General features: G+C 41.9%; 1 protein-coding gene across 4 annotated transcripts in view; it reads right to left on the bottom strand.

The window, feature by feature from the left end:
* Positions 1–24,609, bottom strand: part of lpp (LIM domain containing preferred translocation partner in lipoma) — a 371,701-nt gene that overhangs the window by 336,682 nt on the left and 10,410 nt on the right. Inside the window, exon 2 of one of the 4 annotated variants that reach the window (XM_048542847.2) lies at positions 23,886–23,971. The exons of 1 other annotated variant lie outside the window; for it this stretch is intronic. The gene's annotated coding sequence lies outside the window, so the exon portion shown is untranslated. Of the gene's footprint in view, positions 1–18,461; positions 18,536–18,934; positions 19,074–23,885; positions 23,972–24,609 lie in introns of those variants that run through there. 2 more of the 4 variants (XM_048542849.2, XM_048542846.2) reach the window with 2 other exon arrangements.

Below are 24,609 nucleotides of genomic sequence, written 5' to 3'. Positions count from 1 at the left end.
TGGGTTCGAATCCACCCTTGCGCAACTGTGTGGAGTTTGCACGCTATCCCCATGTCTGTGTGGGTTTCTTCCCAAGAAGATGTGCAGGTTGGATGGATGGGCCATGCTAAATTGCCCACAGTGTCCAGGGATGTGCAGGCTAGGTAGATTAGCCATAGGAAATGTAGGGTACAGGGATAGGGTAAGGGGGTTTGGTCTGGGTGGGATGCTCTTCGGTGAGTTGGGGTGGCCACAATGAGCCAAATGGCCTGCTTCCACACTGCAGGGATTCTATAATTTTCTCAATCTAAGTCTTGTGGGGCTGGAGGGTCCAGCAAAGGACCTGAAGGGTCAATGCACCTGAATCGTTAACTCTGCTTTCTCTCCACAGATACTGCCAGACCTGTTGAGTTTCTTCAGCATTTTCTGATTTTGTACCAATAAAACAACCGTCTGATTAGACAGCGAAGATGGATTACAAAAAGAAAGCACGCTTGACAAGTCTGTTGAACATTATTGAGGATGTTACTCACATAGTATATATGGGGAGACCAATCAATGTGCTGTATTGGATTTTCAGAAGGCTTTCAATGATATGTCACAAAGAAACAAAGGAAAAAAATTAAAACACATCGGTTTGGGATGGAATAGTACTGGTGTCAGTATTTGGACCCTTGTTTTACCTCTTATATCTTAATATTCTTGGCCTTGATGTGATGGAGATAGCTATGCAGACGAGATAAAACTTAGGAGGATTGTGAACTATGAATAATACACTGTAAACTTCAAAAGACATTGCTAAGATGGTAGGGTGGGTGGATCAGTGGCAGATAAAGCTCAACATAGAGAAGCATGAGGCAATACATTTTAGTATGAAGAACGAGGTGCAGGAGCAAAGGGACCTGAGTGTATATGCACAGATTATTAAATGTGGCAAGATAGGTGGGGAGAAACTTTAATAAAGCACATACTACTTATCTTCAGCTTTGTTAATAGGGGCACAGATTACAAGAGCAAGAAGGTGATGCTGAACTTGTCTAAGATACAACACACTTATTAGATCTCAGCTGAGTGATGTATATAGTTCTGGGCACCACATAGGAGAAACATGAACAAGTTGGAAAGAGCGTAGAAGAGATTTATAAAACAGTTTTCAGGGATAACCCTGAAACGTGTATTTGAAGTGTTTTCAATTATGAGGACAGAATGGAGAGATTGGGACTGTTCTCCTTAGAGAGATGGTGGTAAAGAGGAAATCTGATACAAATCTTCAAAATCACAATAGTACTGAATAGACAGGGAGAAACTGTTTCTTCCTCTCTAAGGACCAAGAATAAGAGGTACATATTTTAAAAGATTTGCAACAAAAGTACGTGTAATGCGGGAAAAACATTTTTCATTTTACGAGTGGTTCTTGTTGGAAATATACTGCCTGGAGGAACAGTGGAAACAGGTTCAATTCTATTTAGAGAATTATCCGACGTGCAAAATGATCGTGACATTGTCCTGTGTTTTCCCCCAAGTCTTGGAGAATTGGTGCAGACGGTACAGGCTGAATGGCTTCCTTCTGTGCTATAATACTTTTAGATTAGATTAGATTCCCCACAGTGTGGAAACAGGTCCTTTGGCCACAGACCTTTGGAGCATCCCACCCAGACCCATCCCCCAATATCCCACACACCCCTGAACATTATAGACAATTTAGCATGGCCAATCCACCTCGCCTGCACATCTTTGGACCGTGGGAGGAAACTGAAGCACCTGGAGGAAACCCACGCAGACACGGGGAGAATGTGCAAACTCCGCACAGACAGTTGTCCGAGGCTAGAATTGAACCTGGGTCCCTGGCGCTGTGAGGCTGCAGCGCTAACCGCTGAGCCACCGTGCCATATTTCTGTGACTCTGTAACTTGTGAGGAAGATGAAAGAGGCTCCAAGAGGATTTGGACAGGCTAAGCAAATGGCAAGCCTGTGGCAAATGGAAAATAATGTATAAAGTGTAAAGTTCCTCATTTTGATAGATAAGAACAGGAATATGGAATATTTCTCAAATGTGAAAGGTTGTTAGTTTCCTTGTTCATGGGAGTCATTGAGATTTGTTAGCTCAGTTGGTTCAATGGCAGACTTACATGGTATCAACAAGATAGATTTAATTCCTATACTGGCTCAGGTCACCATGAACACCCCTGTGTGCTCAACCTCACTCCTCAGCTGAGAACCTGGGAAATAGTTATGAAGGACAATGAAATGACAGAGGGGTTAAATGGATAATTTGCATCAGTCTTTATGGTGAAAGTTTCTTTGAACATTCCATTAATCATAAAGAATATGGGGAGGAATTAAATACCAGAAGTGATATTAGACAAACTAATGGGGCTAAAGGGAGGAGGATCCCCAAGCCCTAATAGCTTATATCCTAGGATCCTAAAAGAAGTAGCTGAAGATAGCAGATGAGCAAGCTGTAATTTTCCAAAAATCCTTGGATTCTATAGAGGTGCTGGAGGATTGAAAACGTTTGCTAATGTGACACCCCAATTCAAAAAAGGAGCCAAAGTGAAGCAGGTAACTATAGCCAATTAGCTTAACATCTATTATTGGTAAAGTATTAGAATCAATGATTAAGGATGTAATAGCAGCACATTTGGGCAATCATAACTGATAGGTTAGGTGAGTGGGCAAGAAGTTGGAAAATGGAGTATAAAGTGAGAAAATCTGAAGTTGTTCATTTTGGAAGGAATAACAAAAGAACAGGGTATTAATTAATAGAGAAAACCTGCAGAAAGTTGCAACACACTAGGGCTTGGGAGTATTAGTGCTTGAAACACAGAAAGCTAGTACACAGGTGCAGCAGGTAATCAGAAGGCGAACAGAATATTGGCCCTCATTTCAAGGAGGTAGGAGTAGAACAGTATGGCTTACTGCAATTGTATAAGGTATTGGTGAGACCACGTTTGGACCACTGTGAGCAGTTTGGACCCCTCTTTTAAAGAAAGATGTTATTTCATTGGAGGCAGTTCAGAGAAGGCTCACTGGAATAATCCCTGAAATGGAGGGGTTGTCTTTTGAGCAAAGGCTAAACAGGTTGGGACTCTATTCACTGCAGCGTAAAAGAATGGCTATTGATCTTGAGACATATGGGATTCTTAAGGGGCTTGACAGAGTAAATGCTGGCAGGATGTCACCCTTCACAGGAGAATCTAGGATCAGAGGGCACAGTCTCAGAGTAAAGGGGCACCATTTTAAGACCGAGATGAGGAGCAATTTCTTCTCTCAAAGTGTTGAGAGTCTCTAGAAGTTCTTGCCAGAGACAGATGTGGAGAAAGAGTCCTTGAACATATTTAATGCTGAGATAAATAGATTCTTGATCAGTAAGGAAATCAAAGGTTAGGGAAAAACACAGGAAAGCGGGCATGAGGAATTTCAGATCAGTCCATATCCTATTGAAAGGGGAGCAGGCTCCTGTTCCTATTTATTATAGGTTAATGTTGTTTGTGGTGACCCTCAGATTAAACTGACCACCAATCACCACTTTCTAATGACAGAGCAAGCTACAGTCCTCCTGAACTATTGTGCCTTTCACTTTATTTTTGAAAGTTAGCATTAAGGTTCAACAAGGATTACAAATGGTATGTTGGCCTTCATTGCAAGAGGAATCAAGTAAAGTTAACATCTATTACAACTGCTCAGAACCTCGGTGAGACTGCAGTTTTGGTCCCTTTGACAAAGGTATGTGCCATTGAGGAAGTCTAGTGCAGATTCATCAGACCATTTCATGGCATGGCGGAATGGTCCTATGAGGACAGGTGGAGGAGATTCGGGTCTGTTGTTTTCTGGAATTTTGAAGAGTGAAAGGTGATCTCATAGAAACACTTAAAGACATGGGTGATGTAGAAAGAATGGGTTCTAGAACCACAGGACGAAGTCTCAGCATGAGGATCAGCCATGTAAGACTGAAATGGAAGAAAATTCCTTACTCAAAGATTGGCAAATCTTTGCAATTTTTTAACCCTAGAGACTGCAGAAGTTCAATCATTGTGCAGGGTCAAGTCAGAAATCAGTAAGATTTCTAGTGACTGGTGACATAAAGGTATATGGAGTCGGTGAGAGAAAGTGGCACTGAGCAGATAATCATTCATGATCTAACTGAATGACAGAACAAGCTCAAACAGGCTGAAAGGCTTCTGCTTGATCATGGGATCCTGTAGTTTTACCAAACTAGGAGGAAAATGGCAGTTTGTTTTAAATGCTTTGTGAAAAATAACAGCCAGACCAATTGGTTCTTGGATTATAAAGAGTTCCAAGACATTACATGTATCAAAATATTATAAAGCTCCAGTATAATATACAGCTTCAGTTTGCTGTAAGGCTATGGGATATTCTACATTCAGGTATTATAGAACTTCAAAGTATTACATAACTTAGGCATCTTAAACAATTGTTATATATTATACACTTCTGGAATATTATACAGTTCCACAATTTATATGGCTAAAGGATTCATCTGCCATGATATGCAGCTTACTGAAATTATTTCAAACTCTCCAGGTACCATTCACTTATTCAACTATCTCCTCACTCAGCTATCCACTTATCAAGGTGCTGTATACTTGAACTGCATTTACATCTTTACTCATCACTATTTGAACTCCAGTAACTCAAACCAGAGTTTCCCTAAAGTGGAACATCATTCCCATCTAGTTTATCATTGTTTTCCCCCGATGGATGCGGTATTGCAAATCTCAAGTCACGGCTTAACGCCTGTCAAAGGGAAAACATTAGAAGCTACACTTCAGGAAGTTATAGTGAGGCACTTGGATAATTTCAAGGTATTCGGGCAAAGTCAACATGGTTTTCTGAAAGAAAAATCATGTTTAAACAATCTACTGACTTGTGCAAATAACATATTCTGTGGATAACGGGAAACTTGTCGATGTACTTCATGAAGGGAAAATTGTGCCTGATAATGTTATGAGAATTCTTTGATGATGTAACAAACAGGATACAGTAAAGCTAACCAATAGGTGTAATATATTTGGATTTTCAAAACATGTTTATCGGGATCTGTACATAAGGCTGCTTATAAAACAAGAGCCCATGCTGCTGGGGACAAAATATTAGCAAGGATAGAGAATTGGCTATGTAATCAAAGGTAGATAATTGAGATAAGGGGGAACCTTTCAAGATGGCAACTTGCAACTAACGAAGTGTCAGAGGTATTAATTCTGGGCCACAATTATTTACAGTATACATTAATTACTTGGATGGGGAAAATAAATGTACCGCAGCCACATTTGCCATCACTTTTTAAGAAAGGAACGAGAGAGAAAATAGAAAACTTCAGAACTCATATCTTTGTCTCTGTAATATGGCAAATGGTTGAATCTATTATAAGTGATGGGATAAATGCACACCTTATTGATAATGATCTGGCTTGGCATAGTCAGCATGGATTTGTGAATGGCAAACTGTATTTGATGAGCTTGTTTGAGTTTCTTTGAAGACTTTACAAACAATATTGATAAAAGACAGCTGATGGATATAGATTAGATTAGATTCCCTACAGTGTGGAAACACGCCCTTCAGCCCAACAAGTCCAGACCGCCCCTTGAAGCATCCCATCCAGACCCATCCCACTATAACCCACACATCCCTGAACACTACGGGCAATTTAGCATGGCCAATCCACCTAGCCACTGCACCTCACTTCACTGGAGCTGTGAAATACAGAATGACCTTAGTGTGTTAATGCATGAATCACAAAAGACTGATATGCAGGTATAGCAAGTAATCAGTAAAACTAACAGAATGTTATGGTTTATTGAATGGGGAATTACATACAAATCAGAGAGGTTTTACTTTAGCTACACTGCATATTGGCGAGACCACATTTGGATTCCTGTCTACAATATTGATCACTTTATTTTAGCAAGGATATACATGGGATCCTGATTTATGAACATCCAACTTATGAACACTTGTACTCACGGAAGTGATGCTGTACACAGAGTTAAAAGATTAAAAAGACCTGGATACATACTTACAAACAGCTGTTTTCGATTGTCCTGAATTGTACTCTGATTTGTGGAAAAAAAATCAACTTGCAAGGGGACTCCAGAACAGAACCTGTTCGCAACCTGAGCTTTGCCTGTGAATGTGTCGGAAGTATTTTAGGGAATGTTGACTAGACTAATGCCTGAAATGGGCGATGGTCTTAACAGAAAAATTTGAACAGGCTGGGCTAGTCTCTACTGGAGTTTAAAAGTCTAAGAGGCAAAATGATTGAAACATGTGAGAACCTGAGGGGTCTTGACAGAACAGATACGGCAGGGATGTTGTCTCTGATGGGAAATTCCAAAACTAGGCATCACTTTTTGAAATTCAGAGGTTGCCCATTTACATCGGCATTGTGTAAACATATCTGTATGTTCAGGTGCCAGTTGCCCTGAGACAGTTCTTTTTCAATTGGCCAGTTATTTTGGACACAGGAGGGAACCATATAGTAACAATCCAATTTCTTATTCCTGGAGGGCAAGTAGTTATAGTTTTGCATGTGGTCAACTGATCAAAAAGATCGAATCAGCAAAGAGAAAGCATGTAAATTTCTAACTCCCTTGTGTGTAGAGATATTACAAAACAAAACTCCTGGTCCCTCACTATTTTCCTGTAAACACTTTTTTCTGCAAATCCATTCTTGAAATGAAAATGAGAAAATCCACTTGCAGCGGAACTGAAAGTGTAAATCCTCAACAAATGAATAAAAGACTGAGAATCAGAGTACCCACAACATTGTATGTTCATCAGTGAGTCAATAGGAACGGAGGGAAATGGTTCATCATGGCCTGTGGTCCACACTTGTGCAAGAACTACGCTTCTTTGGCATTTTTCTTCCCTTCCAGATTCATAAGACTTGTAACTTGCCCTGTCTCTCTGCATGCCAATTTGTTTGGGTTGGGAATTTTAAGAAGGGTGTAGAGTTTAAGTTTAGAGTTGTAGATTAGCATTCTTTCTTGCCCTTGGTTAAAAGAATTTGATCACAGTGAATAGCAATTTTCATGTTAATGAAAACATGCATATTATTTTAATTCGAATTACATAGTTAAGTAAAGTTGAGTTGACGGCTTAATCAAATTCCCATATTTGTGACAACTCCAAGAATGGTGGGCTTGATTTCCAGCAAACAATCCCAATGAGTCATGATACATATGACAAGTTATGCTGAATTTACTGCCTGAATGGGTTTTGGAAGGAGATTTTGCAGTAATTTTCTGAAGAAAATTAGATAAGTACTTGAAGAGAAAGAAAATGACAGAGCACAGCAGAGCGAGATTAAATTGAACAGCTCTATTAAAAGCACCAGCACTGGCACAAAGAGTTGAAGTGTCGTCTTCTATGTAGTACCCTCCTATAATCCTTTCCACACCCACCCCATCAAACACTTCGTGATTTTAAATCAGGTCATCCTCACTCTTTTCTGGAAAAAGTAGCTTCAGCCCATTCAACCATTTTAGAGAGCTAATCGCTCTCAAATCTGGCATTATACTTGTTTTTTTTTCGCCACTTTCTCCAGTGTCTGGATATTCTACGGAGACTGGAACTTTCATAGTCCTCTAACCGTGATCTAACAAAGCTTCTATGCAAGTTTAATACTGCTTCACTACTTTGCAATTCTATCCCTCTGAAGAAGAACCCAGTGCTTTGTTTTGCATGTTTTCCTCTGCTATTATTAAAGGGTAGAGAATCAGCAAAGCAATTCAGTGCATACCATTTCCTGACATGCCCCTTTGGACTTATGCCACCTTCACCGCTGACTTTGTCAACTTGCACAATCTTTAGTAAAACAAACAAAAATGACATCATAACTACCATTGGCAAGCGGATAGCTCACTGAGTTTCCAGTCAGGGACAAAAATGGAAATTTTGGACTAAGGAATGAAATAATTACAGAGGACAAGATTAGAAGAAAGTTTTTTCAACAGAATTGTTGGAATGTGGAATATGCTACCATAAGTGGTAATTGATGAGGGGATGCAAAGAGAAACTTTTTTAAATGCAGTGACTTGTTGTAATCTGGAAAGAACTTTTTAATTGAGTAGAGAAAGAAAATTCAAATGTAATTTTCAAGGAATCATGAAATCTGACACTATGGAAGAAGCCTTTGTGCTCGTTCTTTAAAAGAACAGAATAACTAGTCTCATTCCCCAGCTTTTTCTCCATAAACCCAAAAATCAGTTTACTTCAATTACGTAAAAATAAAAAGAAAAAACTGCAGATGCTGGAGATCTGAAACACACAAGAACAGAAATTGCTGGAGAAATTCAGCATGTCTGGTAGCATCAGCAGAGAAAAATTCGAGCTAACATTTTGAGTCCAGTGACCGTTCTTCAGAACTGATCGCAGTTAGGACAAGGTGGTACTTATGTTCATGGTGAGGGGGTGGGGGAAGGAGTGAATGGATAGGTGGAGAGGGAGGCCAGGTGAGAGAGAGAAAAAGAAAGTATGGGCAGACAAAGGGGATGAGATATCAAAACAGAGAAGAAATGGAGCTAAATAAGTGATAACGGGTTGGCTGCACTGAAAGCAACCCATATCATGACAGGACCTGGTTTGTGGAGATGGATAATAGACATGGCTGGAGGCAAACATGTTCTAAGATTATTAAACTCAATACCGAGTTCTGAAGACTGCAATGTCCCCAAGCAGAAAATGACATGTTGCTTTTCCAGCTTGCACTGAGTCTCGTTGGAGCACTGCAGTAGCCTTGATCCAGAAATGTCCTGCGCATTCGCTGGTGAACGGTTGCTATGTTGGCCACTTCAACACACTTCTCCCAAAGTACATGATGTTTCATTAATCTGAATCAGCTATGTATCTGCCCATTTTACCAGACTGGTTATATGCACCAGGACCTTGCTGCTAACCTACTTACTGTTAAATATGAAATAGCCATATTTTGTACCATTCACAAACAGGGATCTGAAAGTATTGGTAGAAAGTTGCTGGAGTGGAGGGCTGCCTGCCAAAGGAGGCCGTGAGTCTCAATTGACAAAGCACATTAACTTAAAATGGGAAATTCCATTCTTAATGTTCTTTTTAATGATATTACAATTTCATCTGAATAAAGTTATTCTGTCGATTTTAAATTTTGGTTTACTCAATCCCTAAGTCTTCCTATTTCATAACACTATTCAGGTTTTGTTCAAGTTTGAATTATACCTAGGTCCAAGCAAGAAATGTAAAAATCCTAACACCAATATTTGGGGATCCAACTACATATTTTTCACCAACAGAGAAACATGTATTTGGGGTGGCATGGTGGCTCAGTGGTTAGCACTGCAGGCTCACAGCACCAGGGGCCCGGGTTCGATTCCTGCCTTGGGCGACTGTCTGTGTGGAATTTGCACGTTCTCCCCGTGTCTGCGTGGGTTTCCTAAGGGTGCTCCGGTTTCCTCCCACAGTCCAAAGAGTGTAGGTTTGGTGGATTGGCCATGCTAAATTGCCCATAGTGTTCAGGGGTGTGTGGGTTACAGGGGGTGGGTCGGGGTGGGATGCTTCAAGGGGCGGTGTGGACTTGTTGGGCCGACGGGCCTGTTTCCACACTGTAGGGAATCTAATACTCTATTACTTCACCAACCACATGCCCAAATTCCTTTCATATAATTTCCTTCTATATTCTGAATATGCATGTTCAATGATACTTCATAGTAACCCCACAGTGTGGAAGCAAGCCAATCGACCCACCAAGTCCACACTTACTCGCTGAACAGCATCCCACAGACCTACCCCTCCACCCTATCCCTGCAATCCTGCCTTTCCTATGGTTAATCCACCTAGCTTGCACATCCTTGGACACTTTGGATACTCCGCACGGCTAATCTACATAACCTGCGCATTGTTGGACCGTGGGAGGAAACCGGAGCACCCGAATGAAACCCAAGCAGACAAGGGGAGAATGTGCCAAATTCTACACAGGCAATTTCCTGAGGCCGGAATCAAACGTGAGACCCTGGCACTATGAGGCAGCAGTGCTAACCGCTGAGCGACCGAGCCGCCCATTCCAAATTTTTTAAACTATTGATAATTTAAAGGAGAAAGGAAACAAATTCTTGATCAAATGACTTGTGAAATATTGTCTACAATATCTATGATATTACCTTAATTAATCTCCCCTGTTATTTCATCAATAAGTAATTGGATATATATGGTCCACAAAGCTGCTATGAGGAAATAGGAAGGGAAATAGGATTAAATACATTCTACTTTCAGAACAGGCAGAGAAAACTGACTTACAACATTCAGAAGGTTCTTGACCAAAGACTGTACTGAGAAAAAATAACTGCTACTTTGGCTCAGTACATGTCACTGATATCTCAGTAAGAATGTTATAGGTTTGTCCTCTATTCCAGAGAACAAGAGTGAGGGACAGAAAAAGAAGAAGCCACTTGGCCAATCTCTTTCTGGGCAGCTCTTTGGAAGACTGATCTGATTAATCCCATTCCTCCGTTTTTCACTCATACCCTGTAATTATCCTTTCCTTCAAATAATTCAATGTAAGCTTAGGTGAGAGATTTTGACAAGTAGATGAAAGGGCACAAACTGGAGAAACTTGAATAGTGTTATGAAACAGAAAGATTTAGGGGATTGAGTACACCAAAATTTAAAACGACAGGATAATTTTGTTTAGATGGGATTGCAGTTTCATTAAAAAAGAACATTAAGAATGAAATTTCCCATTTTCAGTTAAAGCATTTTTGTTGAGTGAGAGTTGTGTCTTCTAGCGGTCAGTTGGAAAACAAACTGGCTGCCTCTCCACCACCCTTCCGGGTCCCTGTCCGTGAAAAGGGAGAGGGTTTTCATTTTGTCTGGCCATGTCCTTGGAGTTACGTTCCCAGCTGATGGTGCTGCTGAACAGGTCAGTTCACAGAATGAAACCTGGCTTGATGCCATCAGGTGAACGCAAAAATTTTCAGGAAAAAAAAACAATTATAGCCATGACCAACTGAACTAGGAACTTGCACAAACCATTGGTTAGCAGTCAGAACAATGAGTCCAGATTCAGACTTCACACTTTAAGAAGGACATGTGGAAAGAATAGAAGGTCTGATTGTCACTTAAATAGGAACAGAAGGAAGAAAGCTAAAGTACAAAGAGATCTGGTAGTCCCATGCATGAATAAATAAAAATTAGCATCCAACTTCAACAGGTAATCAGCACGGCAAATGGACTGTTGGCCTTTATTTCTGAAGAAATGGAGTTTTTCTGAAACTATACAAGGCAGCAGAGGGACCATACCTGGAATCTGAGAACAGTTTTAGTCCCCTCATTTAAGAGAAGAAATACTGTCGATGGAAGCAATCAGAAGAGGTTCACGTGGTTGATTCCGAGAAGAGGTTGAGTAGATAGGTCACGTAATTTAGAAGAACAAGAAGCAACGTTACAGAAACATAAAGTGCTTAGGGAACTGTACAGGGTAAATGCAAAAAGGTTGTTTCCCCTTGCGGGAGTGTCTAAGATCACAGGCATAGTGTCATGGTAAGGGGTCGCCCATTTAAGAGATCGATGAGGAGGAACTTCTTCTCTCAGAGGATAATGAATCTGTGAATCATGCAGTATATTCAAAGTTCAGATGGACAGATTTTCAATCAGTAAGGGTTGAGGGAATAAGGCAAGAAATTTGAAATGAGCATTACGAGATCAGCTATTAACTCACTGAATGGTAGAAGAGACACAATGGGTCAAATAGCCGACATCTGCTCCTACATCTTCTGGTCTTATTATCATAGTGGGAGGATGGGGGGCGAGTGGTGTGGCAACTGAGATAACTTCAAGAGTCATATAGAAAGGGAGGTCCCTCTGATGAGTGGTTCTCACAAGACCCAAAGGTCATGTTGAAAATAGGTAAAAGATGTGATTAAGTAAATCAGAACAAAGTGAGTTCAATTTGTCAGGTAGATGAAAACTTGAATGAAAATTTGGAATTATCATCTAAACCGTTCAGGGAAATTATACCTTTTGCATACTGGGAATATGACGGAAAGGAGAGATTAGAATGGGTCTAAGGGAGATTACTCAGTAAGAAGGCACAGAGCAATGGGCTGTATGTTCTCCTTTTGTACTATACAAGTTCCTGATTGTACAAAATGTATAATAGTGGTGCACCAAGTGGGAGAGAGAAACAGAGACCAAGAGCGATTGAGTAATTGAGCAAGTGAGACAGAGACACAGACAGAAAGAGATAGCATAACATAGGTGTGAAGGGAGAACTGTGGTGTCAACATTAGGGGGTGAAAAGAGGTAACGGATTGGATTCTGTAACCAGTTCAATGATGTGTGGCCACGTCAACACCTCAAGCTGCAAAATGATCGGCAGGCCTTGTGCTCAGTTTGGTAAATCATCGAAGTCCCTTCATTTCAAAAGAAAACTCAAAGTTCACTACAGCTTCACAGACTCATTTTCCACTTTTCCAAAGACACCAACATTTTGATTAGTTTAATGTGATCTTGCAGCTTCCCACTAAATGTCTATCATTTTCACATACATGTATGACATTTCAACATCCTAAACCTTATGCAGCAGCATCAGAATGATTCACACTACACGTCACAGGCCCACAGACAGACACAGTACACAACACAGGGTACAGAGATAGACACAACACAATGGCAGGGCACAGGACAGGCCATGACAGCACAGACTAAGACAGTACAACAGGTGACACATGATGTAATGCAAACAAACACAACACACATAGGCACAATGAATACCACATTGTCAGACACACTGGGCATAATTGTAGCAGACAACAAACAGACACCCCATGTAGATGTGAAGCTGGAAAAGCACAGCAGGCCAGATAGCATCCGAGGACCAGGCAAGTCAATCTTTTGGGCCGAAACCCTTTATCAGACATGGCGAGGAGGAGGGGAATCCAGAAGTAAATAGAGGGAAGGGTGTGAGGCTGCGGAATGGGTAGGTGAGATGGTGATAGGTGGATGCAGGTGATCGGTCAGTGAGAAGGGTGGAGCAGATAGGCGAATAGGAACAGATAGTAGGAACTGCAGATGCTGGAGAATCTGAGATAACAAGGTGTAGAGCTGGATGAACGCAGCAGGCCAAGCAGCATCATAACAGCAGGACAGCTGACGTTTTGGATAAGGGTCTAGGCCTGAAACATCAGCTTTCCTGCTCCTATGATGCTGCTTGGCGTGCTGTGTTCATCCATCTCTACACCTTGTTATCTCCAGGTGAACAGGAAGATGGTCAAGGACCATTCACTCCACAACTCCCTCTACACTTCTCAGCCAGTACCTTTCCCTGCAATCGCAAGAGGTACAACACTTGCCCCATACCTTCCCATCTACCCTTTCCCCAGCCCCAAATCCCCTCCTCCTATTTATTTCTTTGATCCCCTCCCCCTCCCCAGTACTTAACAAGGGTTTCAGCCTGACACATTGATTTTCCTGCTCCTCAGATACTGCCTGACCTGTTGCGCTTTTCCAGCTTTACATCTATTGACTCTGGCTTCCAGCATCTGCAGTCCTTACAGTCTCCAAGACGTCCAGAGTACAATGTAGAAATGACAACACATCAATGGACCATAATTTTGTTCCGAGGTTATGGGTCTAGGTTGAAAGAAATCTCATGTCCCATGAGTCTAACCTTCAAAAATTTCAGTCTGGGGACTAGACTGGGAGGAGGATGCCTGACCCAGCACAACCACAGATGAGGGTAGTTCCCAAGATTGCTTGGTGGAAGCTCTGCCTTTCCCATGTACCACCCAATGACTTCTGTCCTTCCCTCCCATGCCAACTTGCATGTTATCCAGTGGGAGCATAATTAGCAGGTGTCCTGCCAAAACATAAAATTATTAGTATATTGATGATATTATTGCAAAAAATTCTCATTAATAGAAAAAGTCAAATACATTCAAAGTGCTTCAACCAATCCCTAATTAAAACAAACACTTCACTTAATTACTTAATGTTTTGTAAACAATCATCTCACCTAAAGTACATAACCACTTATGCCAACAAGCATTTCCATCCATTATGAAAATTATAATTTAGGAAATCAATCATGCAGCATAAATCCTATGATCTTGTATTTAACAACACTCTGAAACACGGCACACTTTGTTTAATTGTCCACATTTTATTTTGGACAGTTACTTAACAATCTTTGACAGTCCCAATGATATTATGCATTTTTTACATAAAAGCAAGGCTTTCCAAACAGCCATAAGGGGTGCCTTACCTCCTGGCATCAGATCCAAAAGGGCAGCTTAACTTACCCATTCACCATGGCTCCTTAAAACCCATGCTAACTTAGTGCCTGCCACTGAGCATCATTTTCTGTTCATCTATCATTAACGCAAACAAATTTCTAGAAATTTTTATATTGCGGACTCTGCACCAGGGCTTTTTTTATATTATCATTCATGAAGGGACTATCATAAATTACTTTCAATTTTCTGAACATTTTTTGAAGGGAAGGTCATTGATGAAGCAGGTGAAGATGTTTAGGCCTAAGACAGTACCTTTAGGAATTGCTGACATCTCTCCAATGTAGTGCCCTCGGCCCAACCATCTTCAGCTGCTTCAATGACCTCCCCTCCATGATAAAGTCAGAAGTGGGGATGCACAATGATTGTCACCATTTACAGCTCCTCAGTTACTGATGCTGTCCATGTCTAAATGCAGCAAGACCCGGAAAATATTCAGGGTTGGGTTGACAAATGGCAGATACCATTCGATGACACACAAGTATCAGGCAATAACCATCTCCAACAGGAGAGAATCTAATCATCGCTCCTTGACATTCAATGACATTACCATCACTGAATCCACCACTATCAACATTCTGGGAGTTTTCACTGAACTGAAATGGACAGGCCATTAATTTGTTATTATTTCACAGTATACTTTCTTCATAAAACCATTAGTAAGTAAATACAGGATTCTAAATCATATCTGTACAGTATTTTCACACTGAAAAAATACAAACAATACATTGGAATTTTGCCATTTCTCAGAACTACTCTAGAGTTGCAAAAAAAAGGCATTCCCTACTTTTGCAGATAACTATAAACATTACATTTGAGGCACCGAGGGGGTTTGATAACTAAGTAGGCCTTTGTTATACTTTGGCTGAAAGACCCTAGATGGTAGTGTTTCCTCACTATGCCTTGGTGACAGGTGCTCTAAGCTGCAGCGTGTCCCTCAGCAAGTAGTCTGGACTTTGTTGCACATTGGCACATTCTCTCAGTCAAGGTCAACTCTTTACACTGAATGACCAACTGGTTTTGAGCAGACCAAAGAGTGGCTTTCATCAAGTTGATGGTCCTTCAGGTGCAATGAATGTTTGTCTCCTTGTGTGTCCTGGAGAATAGTCCATAGAGGATTGAGTCCTGCATCATGGTGGGGTTTAGGAGAAACCTCAATGAAAAGCACTGCATCTCTCTCCAGACCATCTCTGCAAAGGCACATTCCAGAAGGAGGTGTTTGACAGTCTCTTTGCCAGACCAGCTGCTTTGAGAGCAGTGTGAGGTGGCACACAGAGATCAGGCATGGATAAAGAATCCAACGGGCAGTGCCCTTCCCACCATCAGCCAAGCTACGTCTTGTTGCTTGTTGGAAAGTTCTGGTGATGAGGCATTTTGCCAAGTGACTCGGACAGTCTACCCAAGAAACCACGCAACAGGATCCATCCTCTCCTTTTCCCATGAACTCTTGAGGACTCTACATGCTGACCACTTCCTGACAGACTTATGGTCAAAGATATTTTCTTTTGTAAATATTTTCTGGACGAACACTAACATGAAATGGTCCAACTACTCAGAGCATTCCACGGTAGCAAGGCCAGGTCCATCCTTCGTAACACCAGGCATAGGTAGAACCTCAGCACATAATGACACTTGCTGTTTGCATACCAAGGGTCAAAACACAGCTTGATGCATCTGCACACAAAGGTGGCCATCAGGATGAGGGCAGAGTTAGGTATGTCCTCCCACACACTCCCTCCCCCATTCCAGAGCTTCATGCCTGGTACTGCTGCTGACATCCAGATGAAGTGGAACATGGTTCAGGTGACAGGCCATTTAAATACTATGGTTGAGAGGTAAAAGCTAAGAGGTAGGAATCTTGAAGTGAATAACTTACCTATCTTGCCAATACTTGTGCACTGTCTACATAGCTTAAGTCAGGAATAAACTTCACCTGCCTTGAACAGCACAGCTCCAATAACACACATGAAGCTTGACAATAATGAAAAAAGATGGAATTTTAATTGGCACCACATTCACAAACATTCAGTACTACAACACCTACAATCAGGAGCAGCAATGCGCCCCATCTAGAAGATGCACTAGAGAAATTTGCTGAGGCTCAGTAAGACCATGAAAGATAGGAGAAGAATTAGGCCATTCAACCCATTAAATCTGCTCTGCCATTCAATTCATGACTAATTTGATAATCCCCTCCAAGCCACTCACCATCCTGACTTGGAAATATGTCACTGTTCTTTCAGTGTCATTGGGTCAAAATCCTAGAATTCCCTCCCTCACAGCATTGTGGGTTCACCTACATCAAATGGATTGCCGTGGTTCAGGAAGGAACCTGACAATCAAATCCTCCAGGGCAACTCGGGATTGGCAAGAAATGCTGGCCGAGCCAGTGGTGCCCACATTATATGTATGTATGAATGAATAAATGAATGAATGAATGAAATACACACTTTGGTTCTTTTAGACACTTCTTGACATGATAGACAATTCCAAGGGGTTTATGTACAATCAGCTGCACAATTAACACAGTCTCAAAAAAGGTATCTGGACACTCCAAAGGATCCCTGATCCCCATTGTCCAAGTGTCCTACAACCATATCTACAGATCCCAAAATGCATGCTCTAGTAATCCAAAAGTAAGGCAATGAGAACAGAACTGTTCACCTCTGCTCTAACCTCCACACTCCAGGTTCCAGATACTAGGACTCCAAAATTTCATTTCACTGAAGGCAGTTGGTCTCTTATATGGCCTGCTGTCCCAGCAACTGTGTTTGCTCAAACATGGCCAAATCCTGCCACTGCAAAAATCAGCTACATCGGATTTGGGACGAGATTTTGGATTCTTGACTTCCTTCAGCATTGTCACCACAATGAAAACGCTCTTGATCACGCTCCAATCAGGCCTTTATACACAATCAGCAAACATATAACAGACACACACAAAAACAGATGCATCAGACATTTTGTAAACTTACCAAAACAAAACCTAAATGTTACAGACACAACTTACACATGACTGACATGCAGCTTACAGACACCACTGGAATATTGTTCTGACAACTATGTACAGCAATGATTTTGAATAGGCATGTTGCAGCAAGGACATTGTCCTCAAAGGGTTAACATTTATACTATTAACCAGCACATAAAAATACAACAATCAGAGAGACACCACCCAGTTCAACGTGTAGACAAACTATTTACGGCCTGCTGTACACTCTCTCTGAACCTTCATCTTTCTGTCTGTGTATGTCTCTCTCTGTATGTCTTTTTTTGCTGTTTTTTTCTCCCTCTCTTTCTGCTTTTGCAAGTCTCTGCCCTTTTTCCTCCCTCTCTGACCATCTCCTACCCTTTCTCTTTCGATTTGTCTCTTTCCTCTCTTCCATTATAATCTCCACCTCCCTCCGTGTCTCATTCAGTGTCTCCCATTCTGCCTCTCCCTTTCTCCTTCCCACACCCTCTGTCTCTCCCCCCGCCCTCTGCTCTTTTTCTCTTTCTATTACTTCCTGTCTTTCCTACTTGTGTGTGTGTTTTCTCCCCTCTCTCCCTCCTTGTGTCTGTGCCTCTCTCTCTCTTTCCCTATCACTCTGTCTCCTTCTCTATTACTGCACCGCCATCTCCTTCTCTATAGCCGTTTGTCTCACCCCCATCATCTGGTGTGTGTGTGTGTCTCCACCCTGTCTGTCTGTATTTCCATGCCTTGTCTGTATCTCTCTCTCTCTCTTCCTTCATGTCTCTCCCTCCCAGCATGTTGTTCCCTCTCTTTATTGTCACTTTCTGACTCTCCCCATCTCTCCTTCTCACTCACTCCCTGTCTCTTTCCCTCTCTCACTCTTCCTCATTTCTCTCTCTTGCTCTGTCTCTCTCTCGCATTCTCCCTCCATCACTCTTTCTACCTCGTATGTCTCTCTCTCCCTCTCCTCCATCTGTCTCATTCCCTGTGTTTATGTCTTTCTCTGCTTCTCACGCTTTCTCACTGTCCCCGTCTCTCTTCCTCTGTTTACTCTATGCCTGTCTCTCTCTCTTCTTGCTCTCTATTTCTCGCTCTCTCTCTCTATCCCACTGTCTTTCTGTCTCCTTGTTCTTGTACAAACCTGCTTTGCCTATTCCTCTCAGGAACTAATTTTTTTCCTGAGGTGGGAGGGGCAGTGTTCTCCCTCTCACTCCTAAACTCAAATTAAAAGAAAGAGTTTCTTGCACTTACAGAGAGGCTAGGCCAAGTGAACGTGAGGTAGTAGCAGCCTATCCTTCAGCCTCAGGCCCAGTGCTCACACAAAGCACAGCTACTGACAGGAAACCTACTGGAAAGATAACCAAATCCTCCCTCCTACATCCCTCCCCTTTCCTCCCATCCCAACAACTGCTCAACAATTCCAAATATGGAAAACTACCACAAACTGCACGAAAATTATCGCTACAAACCCACTCGTCAAAAGGCTCCAAAATAAAAATTGTCCCACAAAGCAGTCTCTCCCCATGAATATGCACAGCAAATGCTTCTCTAACTTAACCCAAACCCTACACACACCAGCAGTAATGAGTTTGGGTTGTTCACTTTCAATCTCAAGACAGTTTCTCCACCGCATCACCAGCCAAGTTCACTTGATTAGAATCAGTGCGTCAGATGGCAACACGTTTAAAGTTAACACTTTACATACAGAAATGTACATCACATACCTTCACAGTCTCGTCACTTCTAAAACAAAAATAAAGTGATTGGCTGCAATGCAGGAATGAGGCTGAAATGTGGTCAGTCACAGTCAGGTTATCACAAGGCTGCCTATCCACAACATTGAAACAGAGGTATACAGTTCCTCCAACATGACCTGCAATGCTGAAATACACATCACCTTCCTCCATCCATATGTAGATACCTCCTATATTCCCTCCACCACACCCCATACTAACTGGATTCTGTGCAAAGATCATGAGGACAGATCAAAAAATAATTACGTAGACGAATGGAATGTCGACCTTTATCCCAGGGCTGCAGGTTTACAAAGGGAGTGAAAATGGTGCTGCAGCAGTTTACACAGCTCCACTCTGACCGCAAATGGAGTCATGGGGGTCAGTTCAGGATCCTCTTCTCAAAGAACAGACACTGACCTTGGAGGGCAAGCAGCACAGAGTTGCCAGAATGATCCCGGGATGAAAGGGTTAAATTACAAGGGCTGTTGCACAACATATATTTTGCTGAGGATAGATGAAGGGTGATCTGATCGAGGTCTTTAAGATTATGAAATAGGCAGTCTGGTTTCATAGAAAGACACGATTTCCTCGTGAGTGAATCTGGAACATGGCAGCATAATTTTAAAATTTGAGGCCACTCACGGTGATGTCAGGTGGAACATTGTCATACAGAGGGAAATAAACAGAAGTCTAGAATTATCCCCAAGCAGACACACACCCATCTCTTCCTTCCAACCCCACATTTCACTTTCAGCCGTTCCTCGCTCTCCATCTCCTCTCTGTCTGTCTCTCTCTCTCCATCCTCTTCTCCCACACCGCCCTCCATCTCCTAACTTTCTCTCTCTATCTGCCAGCTCCACTCTTTCCATGCTGAACCCGCTTTCCTCCCCCGACTCTGTCTTCCTCTCCCTCTATCCCCTCTTCTCTCTCCAAGCCCTGATATTGAAAACATCCGAAATGAAGGAGAGATGGATGAAGGCAAAATTGGATAAATGTAATTAAAACCATTTACAAACAAAGGCACATGGGACCAAATGGCCTCTTTCCATGTTATAACTTGCATGAATGTCTCTGTAAATATAGAAAGTATCCAGAAGTTAAAGCACAGAGGGTGTGAGCAATCTATACAGACAGGTACTGGCAAGCAAACATTCCCGGCGCACTTGTACAAGTAAGAACATAGCTATGATGAATATTTTGCATCCATCTAAACATTTAACAACTGGACAATTCAGCTGCCCAGACAAATGCACACTACCCCCACCCCCGCCACCCCGAGAACCCATGCAGTGCCCCCATTTACTGTGCGCTGCCCAGTGACCACTCAGTTCCGCCTGATCAGCCACAAACTGCTGCTGACCACCCACTATATTTGCCCACCATTTGCTCACTCACTGCTTCTTGAGTGGCCTCATATTTCCACCTGAATGCACGCTGACCTCTGACAAACAGTGTACTGTCCCTACCTGCCTACGCACAGCCTTCTGGCCACTTGCATGCTGCCCCCTGACTTGCTCCAAACTGTGCCCTGACCGCACATTCACTGCCCCTAGACTTCCTGCACACTGAACCCTGACCAGCTGAGTACAGCCTTCTAAGGGGAGGCGATGGCCTAGCAGTATTATCGCTGGATTATTAAGCCAGAGACATGGATAATGCTCTGGGGACAGGTGTTTGCATGCCGCCACAGCAGATGGTGGGATTTGAATTCAAAAACTATCTGGACTTAAGAACCTAATGACGACCATGAATTCATTGACAATTGTTGGAAAAACCCATCTGGTTCACTAATGTTCTTGAGGGAATGAAACTGCATCCTTACCTGGTCTGGACTACATGTGACTCCTGACCCACAGCAGTGTGGTTGACTCTTAACTGCCCTCTGGGATTAGGGATGGGCAGTAAATGCTGCCGAGCCAGCGATGTCCTCATCCAGTGAATGAATAAAGGAACTGGCCGCACACGTGCTCTTGTCTGGCCCAAACTGTTGTCTGACAACACACTGCCTTGTGACACCCCGACACACAGCACCCTCATAGAGACATAAGCCCCAGAGAGACACCAATACCTAAGCCCCCAACAGAAGCACCAAAGGCAGATCCAAGCATTACAACATCCACCAGGCTGAGATACCAACACACACATACACATACACATACATGCATTTGGTTGAACACAACGTTTTTATGATCATTAGTCCATTTTCCATTAAGATCAGTTTGAATCCTACTTGTCAGCCATCACCCAAAAGCAACGCCCACCACCCACTGCCCCTTATCCGTCTCCTCCATCACCTATCCCTATCTCCCCGATACCCTCATCAATTTCTCTCATCACCCATCCCTCAGTTCCCACACCTGATTGCACCTCACCCATCTCCCACTGCCCATAAGCCATCACCCCTCACCCATCTCCAATCACCCATTTCCATCACTCAGCATCTCCAACTTAGCCAAATGCCACAAATATTTACGCAGGCTGCAGAATTTCTTTAATGATCGCAAAGCTCAACATTGAAGCTTGTTATAGGAAACGTGGTTACAATCATATCTAGTGTTGTCAGCTTCTACCAGCTCTCAGCTTATCAGCTTAATGCATCACTTCCCCAAATGTTTCTTGTCTGCGGGGTTATATTTAGAGTAAGAATTTGCAGCATTTCTTTTTATGGGGTGTGCTTCAAACACACAAGTTTTTATTTGTTGTTGCCATAAGAAGTTCCTAGCATCTAATCAATGCATCATTCTTCCTGGAAAGGGTTGCATTTGCTGAATACAAGTAAATATTGGAACATGAGGAAGAACTTCTTTGTTTTCGTTCTAATAACAGCAGGGATTTTTATATATTAACCCTAATACGATACAAAAAGACAGCACCTTTGACATTGATGCACAGCTTCAGTACTGTCCAACAGTGTACAGTTTCTCTGGGGAGACTCTCCAACAATGCAAAAGTCCCTCAGTATTAACCCTCCTACAGTACAGCACTTGCTCAGTACTGACTCTGACTCTAACAGTGCCACGTTCCTTTCGTACTAAACCTTCAAAGATGCTGTACTCCCTCAAAACCTACTCTCAAGAAGCTTATTGACCTTACAACAGTGCAGTGCTCCCTTAGTACTGACCCTTCGACAGCATGGCACTCCCTCAGTACTGACCGTCCGATAGTGCAGCACTCCCTCAGTATTGACCCTCTGATAGAGCAATGCTCCCTCATTACTGCCCCTCTGCTATCTGAGCACATCCTTAGCTTTTTTCAATGCGTTCCTGGGATGTGACTGCCACCGGTTACACTACCATTTATTTCCCTGCCCTAACTGTAGAGAGTATAGTTAGGAGTCAACTGCATTTCTAAGAGTCTGGAGTCACATTTAGCCCAGGCCAGGTAAGAAAAGCAGATTTCCTCCCTGAATTCACCTTCCAAACCAACAACTATGTCCATCTAGAAGGACAGGAGCACCAAGTTCTCCTTCAAGCCCCTCACCAACCTGACTTGGAAATACATCATTGTCCCTTCATGATCAGTCAGTCAAAATCATGGAATTTCCTATGGACATTGTGGATCTACCTGTGGCACAGGGATTGTAGTGATTCAAGAAGATAGCTCACCACCACGTTCTCAATTGCAAGTAGGGATGGGTAATAATCGATAGCTAGCTAGCGACATCCACGCCTCACTGGTGAATAATTTTTAAAAAAGGACATTAGTGAACTAGATGGGTTTTCCCTAACAATCAGTAGTAGTTACATAGTCACCATTAGGCTAGCTTAAAAACTAAAATTAAAAACTATTAATTCCAAATTTCACCATATGGTGTCTTTGTGCTTGATCCAAATCAGTACCCTGAGGCTCTTTACTGAATCACTACAGTACAGTACTGAATAACGTATACGCTACGACATGACTACATCAGCTCCTTCCCCACACTACCTTACTGTTGGTCATACAACAGTGCAACACTTCCTCACAACTGACCCTGCAATCTGACCATTCTACAGTGCAACACTCCCTAAATTCTGACCCTTTAACAGTTTTGCATTCCCTCAATATTTTATCCTCTGACAGTGCAGTATTCCATCCATACTGACTCTCTGGCAGCGCAGCACTCACTCAGTATTAACCTTGCCAAAGAAATGTTCTCTTCAGTACTATTACATTGCCAGCACAGCATGTGAATTCTGCAGGCAATCCCCTCTATCACTTGTCCCCAACTCCACTTCGCTGACCTTATTCATTCATCTGTTTTGGGGCATCTTAACAAAGGACTTTGAAAACCAGATCAATTACATCTACTGCATTAACATTGTCTATTGTCTCTGTTGCCTCTTCAAGAATTTCAATGAATTTGGTAAGCAAGATTTTACTTTTTGAAATCCATGCTGATGTATTTTTATTCCTGCTGTTCCTTGATCCTCTCTTTTTCAAAAGGACCTGATTGTATTTCTTATCACCTACGTTAGTCTGATTGGCTGTAATTCCCTGGAGATTCTATCCCACCTTGTAAATATCAGAAGTACACCGGCTACCAATTAGTTCTTGGGCATGAAACCTTTCCAGCACATTATTAAAACTGATAACTGAGTAATATTTCTGCTGTCTCTTTCAAAATACATAGATAATCCCACCCAAACCAGGAATCTTATGCTCTTTGAATTTGTTTAGTTTATTTAATATATCTCCTTTATCTATGTTCAATACATTTATCTTATTGCTTATCTCATCATTCAATATCATGTCTTCCTATTCTTACTCCCTGGCAAATAATGAAGCAAAATAATTGTTATATTTCTGACAACATTCTAGTATTACCTGTAGTATAATCCTACCTATCACTTAATGGTCCCATCGCAGACTTCCTTTTGTTTTTGACTGTTTTGTCTGAAAAATATTTTACTATTTTGTAAACTGTTCCTTGATATTAAAATTCATAATTCTTCTTTACCTTCCTAAGTAGTTTCTGACTTCTCTTCTGATCTCTTTGTATTCTCTCATCTCTTCACTCCTCTCCAATGTCTGAAACTTATGTATCTGCAATGTACGTACAAACATTTGATTCATTAGCAGTGAGCCATTCAGCCCATCAGGCTTGCTTCACCATTTGATAAGATCATGACTAGATGGGTTTTAGTGTCACCTTAACTTTCCTGTCTACCTATATAGCTACAATAAACACAGGAAATGTTGGAGGAACTCAGCAGGTCTGGCAGCATCTGTAGAGAGAAAAACAGAGTTAACGTCTTCAGAAAAAGAAGTATCATATTAGACTCAAAGCATTAACTGTGTTTCTCTTTCCACAGAAGCTGTAACTTGCTGAGTTTCTCCAGTATTTTCTGTGTTTGTTTCAGATTTCCAGCATTTGCAGTATTTTGGTTTTATATAGCCACGCTTGTATCTTTTGAGTCCATTGTTAATCAAGAACCTACCAACGCTGCTTTAAAAATATTCAATGACCCGGCTTCACAGCTTTCTGAGAAGAAAAAACCAATCAAACCAAATTTGTCGTCGCTGTCTTAAACGGAAGAGTGATTTTTTAAAACTGTGTCCCCTAGATGTAGTTTCTCTTACTATGGGAACATCATGTCAACATCCAGCCTGTCAAGTCTCCTCAGGATCTTAAAGATTTCATTAAGATCACCCCTCATTTCTCGAAGCTTCAATTGATACAG

The sequence above is a fragment of the Stegostoma tigrinum genome, chromosome 14 (genome assembly GCF_030684315.1).
Source record: "Stegostoma tigrinum isolate sSteTig4 chromosome 14, sSteTig4.hap1, whole genome shotgun sequence".
Taxonomy (NCBI): domain Eukaryota; kingdom Metazoa; phylum Chordata; class Chondrichthyes; order Orectolobiformes; family Stegostomatidae; genus Stegostoma; species Stegostoma tigrinum.
This window is presented reverse-complemented; position numbering and strand designations above follow the sequence as displayed.